Source organism: Pseudophryne corroboree, chromosome 3 (assembly GCF_028390025.1).
Source record: "Pseudophryne corroboree isolate aPseCor3 chromosome 3, aPseCor3.hap2, whole genome shotgun sequence".
NCBI classification, from domain to species: domain Eukaryota; kingdom Metazoa; phylum Chordata; class Amphibia; order Anura; family Myobatrachidae; genus Pseudophryne; species Pseudophryne corroboree.
Genome location: NC_086446.1, coordinates 601,877,996 through 601,890,505, shown reverse-complemented (window position 1 = coordinate 601,890,505; position 12,510 = coordinate 601,877,996). Strand labels below are relative to the sequence as shown.

Sequence of the window (12,510 nt, the reverse complement as noted above, 5' to 3'; positions counted from 1 at the left end):
ACTGATTCTGGGTCCCATCACATATCATGGGGGGAGAGGCAGGGAGAAGTTGGGGTAGAGCTGGATGTAAGGGCAGGCAGTGATGTGGGAAGGGTAAGTGTAGCCAGTCCTGGGGGTAGGGAGGGTTAAGTGCAAACAGAAGCTGGGGCAGTACTGGGGGTGACAGGCAGATATTGGGTGACTAGGGAGACAGTGGGTAACAACTGATTGAGGGAATTGAAAGATCAGACAGGAAGGGCAGGGTGATACCCTGTAAGGCACCTTGTTCTAAAAGTTATTCAATCCTGCTCAGCAACCAGGAGCTGTTCCAAGGTCCAGTATGACATGCCGGCGATGGGGAATCACGGCGATCATAATACAGACACTGGGATCCCGATGATAGTGTGACCAATAGGGGTGAATGTGGGGTTTTCTCTCCCCTTCCCTACCCCCTAACTCTAACACCCCGTTCCTGCAAGCTAAACCTAACATCACCCCTTAGTGCCTGACCCTACCCACTAGCCGGGGGTGCAGCTGGTAAGCGTGCATGCAGCAAGATTGTGGCTGCCATGTGGTCCCTGTAATCTCCCCCTCACAACACCACTCACCCTGATGGGCAGGTCCTCGCTCGGTGGCATGGGTCATGGTCCCAAAATATACAGCTCCCTCGCAAAGGCCCCCTCAGCAGTGCAGAGGTCTCCGGAAGCTCAGAGGATCGGGCCAGACCGCAGCGCAGGGTCTCCAGGACAGCAAGCATCCAGCAGCATGGGGTCAGCTCAGCACATTGCGGGTGGAATGTCAGCCGCCAGAACAAGGATCCCAAGAGGAGGAGGAGACCAGCGGGCGGGAGTGTGCAGGCGATGCCGGGGCTGATGAGCACTGGGAGGTGGCGGGGGCCGCAGCTCCCGGCCCCCGAAGCAGTATGGCACATGGGAGGGGGAGGGGGGGCAGTACAGATACATGGGAGGGGGGTACAGTACACTGACACATGGGAGCTGGGGTACAGTACACTGATAGATGGGAGGGGGGACAGTTCACCGACACATGGGAGGGGGCACAGTTCACCGACACATGGGAGGGGGGACAGTTCACCGACACATGGGAGGGGGGACAGTTCACCGACACATGGGAGGGGGGACAGTTCACCGACACATGGGAGGGGGGACAGTTCACCGACACATGGGAGGGGGGACAGTTCACCGACACATGGGAGGGGGGACAGTTCACCGACACATGGGAGGGGGGACAGTTCACCGACACATGGGAGGGGGGACAGTTCACCGACACATGGGAGGGGGGACAGTTCACCGACACATGGGAGGGGGGACAGTTCACCGACACATGGGAGGGGGGACAGTTCACCGACACATGGGAGGGGGGACAGTTCACCGACACATGGGAGGAGGGACAGTTCACCGACACATGGGAGGAGGGACAGTTCACCGACACATGGGAGGAGGGACAGTTCACCGACACATGGGAGGGGGGACAGTTCACTGACACATGGGAGGGGGGACAGTACACTGACACTTTGAAGGTAGAGGGGATGGCAGTACACGGACACGAGGGGGGGGGCAGTACACTGACACGAGGGGGGGGGGCGGTACACTGACACATTGGAGGGAGGGGGGAGGGCAGTACACTGACACATTGGAGGGAGGGGGGGCAGTACACTGACACATTGGAGGGAGAGGGGGGCCAGTACACGGACACATTGGAGGGAGAGGGGGGCCAGTACACGGACACATTGGAGGGAGCCAGTACACCAACACATTTGAGGGAGGGGGGGGGGGGGGGGGGGACACAGTTTACAGACACATTGGAAGGAGGGGGGGAGTGAACGAACAGATTGGTGAGAGGGAGGGGAACAGTTCACAGACACATTGGTGGGAGAGGGGGGCAAGTACAATGACAAATTGGAGAGAGGGAGGCAGTACACTGCGGGTAGAAAGTAATTCCCAAGAGGAGGAAACCAATGGGCAGGAGTGTGCAGGAGATGCCAGGGCTGGTGAGCGCAGCGCAGCTCCCGGACCCCAAAGCAGCAAGACACTTCAATGCAGCCGGAGGGCATCTCTAGATGCCCGGTGGGTCCCCCATGGTGGTGGCCCTACGAATCACGGCCCCGTGAATCCCTGGGGCTGAGGTGGGAGCTCTGCGAGCATGCAACCATCCCCAGCCCCTATGGGTGGGTCCCCCATAAAGCGCTCCATTGGGATTGGCTAGAGGTTTAGTTATTGATGTCTCCCTTGCCCACTTGGCTCCTCCTCCACTTTTTCAGTCTTCTCTGCAGCCAGTCAAGACATCAATCATTGAACCTATTGCCAATCCCAGTGGAGCGCGTCCCCGGGGACCCACCCAACCTGAAAAAGTGAGTCTCTGGTCCACAATATCGCATAAAGTACGCACTATGGCGCATTTTTGCAATCACTGTAGCTTGCATTCTAAATGAGAGTCTGTAGAGTCACAATGGCCAGCCCTCTGACAAAGTCTTATGACGAAACGCATAGGACTGAGATCTGTGACTTGAACATCACATGAGCCATCAGGAGGACTTGGAGACTAAGGTGTTTATGCCTGGGTATCTCCCAGCAGAACGAGCAGCAAGTGTCGGGGAAATGTCTGTGACATGGAGGCTATTAGCAGAGGTGGATCAGGTACATAGTTGGGAGAAAATACTACATCATTTCAGGTGTCTGTCGCTGTGGAGCACATATGGAGTGGTGATATGACTTTATATTTTTAAACATTGGTATGAATTTGCCTAGAAGTTTAAATACTTGTGGTGGCTCCTGAGGTGGATCTGCAGCGCAGTCCAAAATTCAAATAGGGGAACCACACCAAACACTGCCAGACACGGACGGCTGGGTTGCACTGGCCGTTAGTGTGGCACCCCTATTTGAATTTTGGCCTGCACTGCAGCCCCACGTTTGAAGACACCACTGCGTTGTGTTTCTATATAAATAATTAAAACTTTTAAAACTATGAGTGAGATTCAAATTTATTTGTGACTGACAGCCACTAGATGTTGCCCAACGGAGCTATTCAAATGTAGCTCCATTCAGGCGCCGATTAGTTTAGTAGACACTAATGGGCACAATCAGCGCGATAGGTAACATCAATTGTATACCGCCTCCTGTGATCTCCCGTCACTTCAGGCGGGAGATCGGGGGCGAGAACAATTGAATTCCCCCCAATGAAGTTCTCCCTTCTATTTCTGTTCTTTTAGATACCTAATATTTCCTGTGGGAATACGGGAAACACTTTTAAAAGGCAAGCACATCCCACAGGATCTTGGTAGATTATTTTCTAAAGGAACAATTCTTATACTGGACTAAAAACTCCTGCAGCAGACTGTTAAAATAAGAATTTACTTACCGGTAAATCTATTTCTCGTAGTCCGTAGTGGATGCTGGGGACTCCGTAAGGACCATGGGGAATAGCGGGCTCCGCAGGAGACTGGGCACTCTAAAGAAAGATTTAGTACTATCTGGTGTGCACTGGCTCCTCCCTCTATGCCCCTCCTCCAGACCTCAGTTAAGGAAACTGTGCCCGGAAGAGCTGACATTACAAGGAAAGGATTTTGGAATCCAGGGTAAGACTCATACCAGCCACACCAATCACGCCGTATAACTTGTGATAAACATACCCAGTTAACAGTATGAACAAACCATAGAGCATCAACCAATGGATGCCAACATAACATAACCCTTTATTAAGCAATAACTATATACACGTATTGCAGAAAGTCCGCACTAGGGACGGGCGCCCAGCATCCACTACGGACTACGTGAAATAGAATTACCGGTAAGTAAATTCTTATTTTCTCTAACGTCCTAGTGGATGCTGGGGACTCCGTAAGGACCATGGGGATTATACCAAAGCTCCCAAACGGGCGGGAGAGTGCGGATGACTCTGCAGCACCGAATGGGCAAACACCAGGTCCTCCTCAGCCAGGGTATCAAACTTGTAGAACTTTGCAAATGTGTTTGAACCCGACCAAGTAGCAGCTCGGCAAAGCTGTAATGCCGAGACCCCTCGGGCAGCCGCCCATGAAGAGCCCACCTTCCTTGTGGAATGGGCTTTTACTGATTTTGGATGCGGCAATCCAGCCGCAGAATGAGCCTGCTGAAACGTGTTACAGATCCAGCGAGCAATGGTTTGCCTTGAAGCAGGAGCACCCAGCTTGTTGGATGCATACAGGATAAACAGCGGGTCAGGCTTCCTGACTCCAGCCGTCCTGGCAACATAGATCTTCAAAGCCCTGACTACATCAAGCAACTTGGAATCCTCCAAGTCACGAGTAGCCGCAGGCACCACAATGGGTTGGTTCAGATGAAAAGATGACACCACCTTTGGCAGAAACTGCGGACGAGTTCGCAATTCTGCCCTGTCCATATGGAAAACCAGATGGGGGCTTTTACATGACAAAGCCGCCAATTCTGACACACGCCTAGCTGAAGCTAGGGCCAACAGCATGACCACTTTCCACGTGAGATACTTTAGCTCCACCGTCTTAAGTGGCTCAAACCAATGGGATTTCAGGAAAGCCAAAACCACGTTAAGATCCCAAGGTGCCACAAAAGGAGGCTGAATATGCAACACTCCCTTAACAAACGTCTGAACCTCAGGCAGTAAAGCCAGTTCTTTTTGAAAGAAAATGGATAGGGCCGAAATCTGGACTTTTATGGACCCTAATTTCAGGCCCATAGTCACACCCGACTGTAGGAAGTGCAGGAATCGACCCAGTTGGAATTCCTCTGTAGGGGCCTTCCTGGCCTCACACCAAGCAACATATTTTCGCCATATACGGTGATAATGTTTCGCTGTCACGTCCTTCCTAGCCTTTATCAGCGTAGGAATAACTGCTTCTGGAATGCCCTTTTCTGCTAGGATCCGGTGTTCAACCGCCATACCGTTAAACGCAGCCGCGGTAAGTCTTGGAACAGACAGGGCCCCTGTTGTAACAGGTCCTGTCTGAGAGGCAGAGACCATGGGTCCTCTGTGAGCATTTCTTGCAATTCCGGGTACCAAGTCCGTCTTGGCCAATCCGGAACAATGAGTATTGTTCTCACTCCTCTTTTTCTTACAATTCTCAGCACCTTTGGTACGAGAGGAAGAGGAGGAAACACATAGACCGACTGGAACACCCACGGTGTTACCAGTGCGTCCACAGCTATCGCCTGAGGGTCCCTGGACCTGGCGCAATATTTTTTTAGCTTTTTGTTGAGACGGGACGCCATCATGTCCACCTGTGGCAGTTCCCATCGATTTGCAATCTGCGTGAAGACTTCTGGATGAAGTCCCCACTCTCCCGGGTGGAGGTCGTGTCTGCTGAGGAAGTCTGCTTCCCAGTTGTCCACTCCCGGAATGAACACTGCTGACAGTGCTAGTACGTGATTCTCCGCCCACCGGAGAATCCTGGTGGCCTCTGCCATTGCCACCCTGCTTCTTGTGCCGCCCTGGCGGTTTACATGGGCCACTGCCGTGATGTTGTCTGACTGAATCAGCACCGGTTGGTTTCGAAGCAGAGGCTCCGCTTGACTCAGGGCGCTGTATATGGCCCTTAGTTCCAGGATATTGATGTGCAGACAAGTCTCCTGACTTGACCACAACCCTTGGAAGTTTCTTCCTTTAGTGACTGCCCCCCACCCTTGGAGGCTTGCATCCGTGGTCACCAGGACCCAGTCCTGTATGCCGAATCTGCGGCCCTCGAGGAGGTGAGCACCTTGTAGCCACCACAGAAGAGACACCCTGGCCCTGGGGGACAGGGTGATCATCCGATGCATCTGAAGATGCGATCCGGACCACTTGTCCAGCAGATCCCACTGAAAGATCCTCGCATGGAACCTGCCGAAGGGAATGGCTTCGTAAGACACCACAATCTTTCCCAGGACTCTTGTGCAGTGATGCACCGACACCTGTTTTGGCTTTAGGAGGTCTCTGACCAGAGTCACGAGTTCCTGAGCATTCTCCTCCGGGAGAAACACCTTCTTCTGGTCTGTGTCCAGAATCATGCCCAGGAAGGGCAGACGCGTCGCAGGAATCAGCTGCGACTTTGGAATGTTCAGAATCCAGCCATGCTGACGCAACACTTCCTGAGAGTGTGCTACACTGATCAGCAACTGCTCCCTGGACCTCGCCTTTATGAGGAGATCGTCCAAGTATGGGATAATTGTAACCCCTTGCTTCCGAAGGAGCACCATCATCTCCGCCATCACCTTGGTAAAAACTCTCGGTGCCGTGGACAGGCCAAACGGCAACGTCTGGAATTGGTAATGACAGTCCCGTACCACAAACCTGAGGTACTCCTGATGAGGCGGATAAATGGGGACATGCAAGTAAGCATCCTTGATGTCCAGAGACCATAAAATCCCCTTCCTCCAGGCTTGCAATGACCGCTCTGAGCGATTCCATTTTGAACTTGAATGTCTTCAGATAAAAGTTCAGGGATTTTAAATTTAAAATGGGTCTGACCGAACCGTCCGGTTTCGGTACCACAAACATAGTGGAATAGTAGCCCCTTCCCCGTTGAAGGGGGGGGACCTCTACCACCACTTTCTGGAGAAAAAGTTTGTGAATTGCCTCCACCACTATCTCCCTTTCCATGGGGGAAGCTGGTAAGGCCGATTTTAGGTAACGGTGAGGGGGCATCACCTCGAATTCCAGCTTGTATCCCTGAGACACAATTTGTATAGCCCAAGGATCCACCTGTGAGCGAACCCACTGGTGGCTGAAATGTCGGAGACGCGCCCCCACAGCTCCTGGCTCCGCCTGTGGAGCCCCAGCGTCATGCGGTGGATTTAGTGGAAGCCCGGGAAGACTTTTGTTCCTGGGAACTAGCTGCGTGGTGCAGCTTTTTTCCTCTACCCCTGCCTTTGGCAAGAAAAGACGCACCTCTGACCTTCTTGCTCCTCTGAGAACGAAAGGACTGCATTTGATAATACGGTGCTTTCTTAGGTTGTGGAGGGATATAAGGCAAGAAATTTGACTTCCCAGCCGTAGCTGTGGAAACTAGGTCCGAGAGACCGTCCCCAAACAATTCCTCACCCTTATAAGGTAAAACCTCCATGTGTTTTTTAGAGTCGGTATCCCCTGTCCATTGCCGAGTCCATAAGACCCTTCTGGCAGAAATGGACCTAGCGTTAACTCTAGAGCCCAGCAGGCAAATGTCCCTCTGGGCATCCCGCATATATAGGACGGCGTCCTTGATATGTGCCAGGGTCAGTAGAACAGTGTCCCTGTCCAGGGTATCCAACTCCTCAGACAGAGAATCCGTCCATGCAGCTACCGCACTACACATCCAGGCCGAAGCAATTGCTGGCCTCAGCAGTGTGCCAGAATGTGTATAAACTGACTTCAGGATAGCTTCCTGCTTTCTATCCGCAGGATCCTTTAGGGCGGCCGTATCCGGAGACGGCAGGGCCACCTTCTTGGATAAGCGTATCAACGCCTTGTCTACCCTAAGGGAGGATTCCCAGCGTAACCTGTCCGTTGGCGGGAAAGGATACGCCATAAGTAATCTCTTGGAAACTATCACCTTCCTGTCAGGGGAGTCCCACGGTTTTTCACATAATTCATTTAATTCATGTGAAGGGGGAAAAGTCACTTCATGCTTTTTCTCCCCATACATATAAATCCTCTTGTCAGGGACAGGATTTTCCTCAGAAAATAAGATTTTACTTACCGATAAATCTATTTCTCGTAGTCCGTAGTGGATGCTGGAGACTCCGTCAGGACCATGGGGATTAGCGGCTCCGCAGGAGACAGGGCACAAAAATAAAGCTTTAGGATCAGGTGGTGTGCACTGGCTCCTCCCCCTATGACCCTCCTCCAAGCCTCAGTTAGGATACTGTGCCCGGACGAGCGTACACAATAAGGAAGGATATTGAATCCCGGGTAAGACTCATACCAGCCACACCAATCACACCGTACAACTTGTGATCTGAACCCAGTTAACAGTATGACAACGTAGGAGCCTCTGAACAGACGGCTCACAACAAGAACAACCCGATTTTTTTGTAACAATAACTATGTACAAGTATTGCAGACAATCCGCACTTGGGATGGGCGCCCAGCATCCACTACGGACTACGAGAAATAGATTTATCGGTAAGTAAAATCTTATTTTCTCTAACGTCCTAGTGGATGCTGGGGACTCCGTCAGGACCATGGGGATTATACCAAAGCTCCCAAACGGGCGGGAGAGTGCGGATGACTCTGCAGCACCGAATGAGAGAACTCCAGGTCCTCTTTAGCCAGGGTATCAAATTTGTAGAATTTTACAAACGTGTTCTCCCCCGACCACGTAGCTGCTCGGCAGAGTTGTAATGCCGAGACCCCTCGGGCAGCCGCCCAGGATGAGCCCACCTTCCTTGTGGAATGGGCCTTGACAGATTTAGGCTGTGGCAGGCCTGCCACAGAATGTGCAAGTTGAATTGTGCTACAAATCCAACGAGCAATCGTCTGCTTAGAAGCAGGAGCACCCAGCTTGTTGGGTGCATACAGTATAAACAGCGAGTCAGATTTTCTGACTCCAGCCGTCCTTGAAATATATATTTTCAATGCCCTGACAACGTCCAGCAACTTGGAATCCTCCAAATCGCTAGTAGCCGCAGGCACTACAATAGGCTGGTTCAGGTGAAACGCTGACACCACCTTAGGCAGAAAATGAGGACGCGTCCGCAGTTCTGCCCTGTCCGAATGGAAAATCAGATATGGGCTTTTATACGATAAAGCCGCCAATTCTGACACTCTCCTGGCTGAAGCCAGGGCCAGTAGCATGGTTACCTTCCATGTAAGATATTTCAAATCCGCCGATTTGAGTGGCTCAAACCAATGGGATTTGAGAAAATCCAAAACTACATTAAGGTCCCACGGAGCCACTGGGGGCACAACCGGGGGCTGTATATGTAGTACTCCTTTTACAAAAGTCTGGACTTCAGGAACTGAAGCCAATTCTTTTTGGAAGAAAATCGACAGGGCCGAAATTTGAACCTTAATGGACCCCAACTTGAGGCCCATAGACAATCCTGTTTGCAGGAAATGTAGGAATCGACCCAATTGAAATTCCTCCGTGGGGCCTTCCTGGCCTCACACCACGCAACATATTTTCTCCAAATGCGGTGATAATGTTGTGCAGTCACCTCCTTCCTGGCTTTTACCAGTGTAGGAATGACCTCTTCCGGAATGCCTTTTTCCCTTAGAATTTGGCGTTCAACCGCCATGCCGTCAAACGCAGCCGCGGTAAGTCTTGGAATAGACACGGTCCCTGCTGAAGCAGGTCCCGTCTTAGAGGTAGAGGCCACGGATCTTCCGTGAGCATCTCCTGAAGTTCCGGGTACCAAGTTCTTCTTGGCCAATCCGGAGCCACGAGTATCGTTCTTACTCCCCTTTGCCGTATGATTCTCAGTACTTTTGGTATGAGAGGCAGAGGAGGAAACACATACACTGACTGGAACACCCACGGCGTTACCAGAGCGTCCACAGCTATTGCCTGAGGGTCTCTTGACCTGGCGCAATACCTGTCCAGTTTTTTGTTGAGGCGAGACGCCATCATGTCCACCTTTGGTTTTTCCCAACGGTTCACAATCATGTGGAAGACTTCTGGATGAAGTCCCCACTCTCCCTGGGTGTAGATCGTGTCTGCTGAGGAAGTCTGCTTCCCAGTTGTCCACTCCCGGAATGAACACTGCTGACAGTGCTATCACATGATCTTCCGCCCAGCGAAGAATCCTTGCAGCTTCTGCCATTGCTCTCCTGCTTCTTGTGCCGCCCTGTCTGTTTACGTGGGCGACTGCCGTGATGTTGTCCGACTGGATCAACACCGGCTGACCCTGAAGCAGGGGTTTTGCCAGGCTTAGAGCATTGTAAATCGCTCTTAGCTCCAGTATATTTATGTGAAGAGATATCTCCAGGTTTGACCATACTCCCTGGAAGTTTCTTCCCTGTGTGACCGCTCCCCAGCCTCTCAGACTGGCATCCGTGGTCACCAGGACCCAGTCCTGTATGCCGAATCTGCGGCCCTCTAACAGATGAGCACTCTGCAACCACCACAGAAGAGACACCCTTGTCCGTGGCGATAAGGTTATCCGCTGATGCATCTGCAGATGCGATCCGGACCATTTGTCCAGCAGATCCCACTGAAAAGTTCGTGCGTGGAATCTGCCGAATGGAATCGCTTCGTAAGAAGCCACCATCTTTCCCAGGACTCTTGTGCATTGATGCACAGACACTTTTCCTGGTTTTAGGAGGTTCCTGACAAGTTCGGATAACTCCTTGGCTTTCTCCTCCGGAAGAAACACCTTTTTCTGAACCGTGTCCAGAATCATTCCCAGGAACAGCAGACGTGTTGTCGGGGTCAACTGAGATTTTGGAAAATTCAGAATCCACCCGTGTTGTTGCAGCACTACTTGGGTTAGTGCTACTCCGTCCTCCCGCTGTTCTCTGGACCTTGCCCTTATCAGGAGATCGTCCAAGTAAGGGATAATTAATACGCCTCTTCTTCGCAGAAGAATCATCATTTCGGCCATTACCTTGGTAAAGACCCGAGGTGCCGTGGACAATCCAAACGGCAGCGTCTGAAACTGATAATGACAGTTTTGCACCACGAACCTGAGGTACCCTTGATGTGAAGGGCAAATTGGGACATGCAGATAAGCATCTTTTATGACCAGATTCGCTATCACTGCTCTGAGTGACTCCATCTTGAACTTGAATTTTTGTATGTACAGGTTCAAAGATTTCAGATTTAGAATAGGTCTTACCGAGCCGTCCGGCTTCGGTACCACAAATAGTGTGGAGTAATACCCCTTTTCCTGTTGTAGGAGGGGTACCTTGACTATCACCTGCTGAGAAAACAGCTTGTGAATGGCTTCCCATACTGTCGCCTTGTCTGAGGGAGACGTTGGCAAAGCAGACTTTAGGAACCGGCGAGGGGGAGACTTCTCGAATTCCAACCTGTAACCCTGAGATACTACCTGCAGGATCCAGGGGTCCACCTGTGAGCAAGCCCACTGCGCGCTGAAATTCTTGAGTCGACCCCCCACCGCTCCTGAGTCCGCTTGTAAAGCCCCAGCGTCATGCTGAGGGCTTTGCAGAACCCGGGGCGGGCTTCTGTTCCTGGGAAGGAGCTGCTTGCTGCCCTCTCTTACCCTTTCCTCTGCCTCGGGGCAGATATGACTGTCCTTTTGCCCGCTTGTTCTTATAGGACCGAAAGGACTGCGGCTGAAAAGACGGTGTCTTTTTCTGTTGGGAGGGGGTCTGAGGTAAAAAGGTGGATTTTCCGGCAGTTGCCGTGGCCACCAGATCCGATAGACCGACGCCAAATAATTCCTCCCCTTTATACGGCAATACTTCCATATGCCGTTTGGAATCCGCATCACCTGACCACTGTCGCGTCCATAAACTTCTTCTGGCAGATATGGACATCGCACTTACTCTCGATGCCAGAGTGCAAATATCCCTCTGAGCATCTCGCATATAAAGAAAAGCATCCTTTAATTGCTCTAAAGTCAATAAAATACTGTCCCTATCCAGGGTATCAATATTTTCAGTCAGGGAATCCGACCAGACCACCCCAGCACTGCACATCCAGGCTGAGGCGATGGCTGGTCGCAGTATAACACCAGTATGTGTGTATATACTTTTTAAGGTAGTTTCCAGCCTCCTATCAGCTGGATCCTTGAGGGCGGCCGTATCAGGAGACGGTAACGCCACTTGTTTTGATAAGCGTGTGAGCGCCTTATCCACCCTAGGGGGTGTTTCCCAGCGCGCCCTAACCTCTGGCGGGAAAGGGTATAATGCCAATAACTTTTTTGAAATTAGCACTTTTCTATCTGGGTTAACCCACGCTTCATCACATACATCATTCAATTCCTCTGATTCAGGAAAAACTACAGGTAGTTTTTTCACACCCCACATAATACCCCTTTTTGTGGTACTTGCAGTATCAGAGATATGTAAAGTCTCCTTCATTGCCGTGATCATATAACGTGTGGCCCTACTGGAAAATACGTTTGTTTCTTCACCGTCGACACTAGATTCAGTGTCTGTGTCGACCGACTGAGGTAAAGGGCGTTTTACAGCCCCTGACGGTGTCTGAGACGCCTGGGCAGGTACTAACTGGTTTGCCGGCCGTCTCATGTCGTCAACTGATTTTTGTAATGTGCTGACATTATCACGTAATTCCATAAACAAAGCCATCCATTCCGGTGTCGACTCCCTGGGGGGTGACATCACCATTACCGGCAATTGCTCTGCCTCCACACCAACATCGTCCTCATACATGTCGACACACACGTACCGACACACAGCAAACACACAGGGAATGCTCTATTGAAGACAGGACCCCACTAGCCCTTTGGGGAGACAGAGGGAGAGTTTGCCAGCACACACCCAAGCGCTATAATATATATGGGAACAACCCTATATAAGTGTTGTATCCTTATAGCAGCTTAAATATAGTAATATCGCCAAAAAAAGTGCCCCCCCTCTCTGTTTTACCCTGTTTCTGTAGTGCAGTGCAGGGGAGAG

At 51.4% G+C, this 12,510-nt stretch overlaps 1 protein-coding gene across 5 annotated transcripts in view; it reads right to left on the bottom strand.

The window, feature by feature from the left end:
* Positions 1-12,510, bottom strand: part of MARCHF8 (membrane associated ring-CH-type finger 8) — a 493,920-nt gene that overhangs the window by 370,601 nt on the left and 110,809 nt on the right. The window lies entirely within an intron of this gene.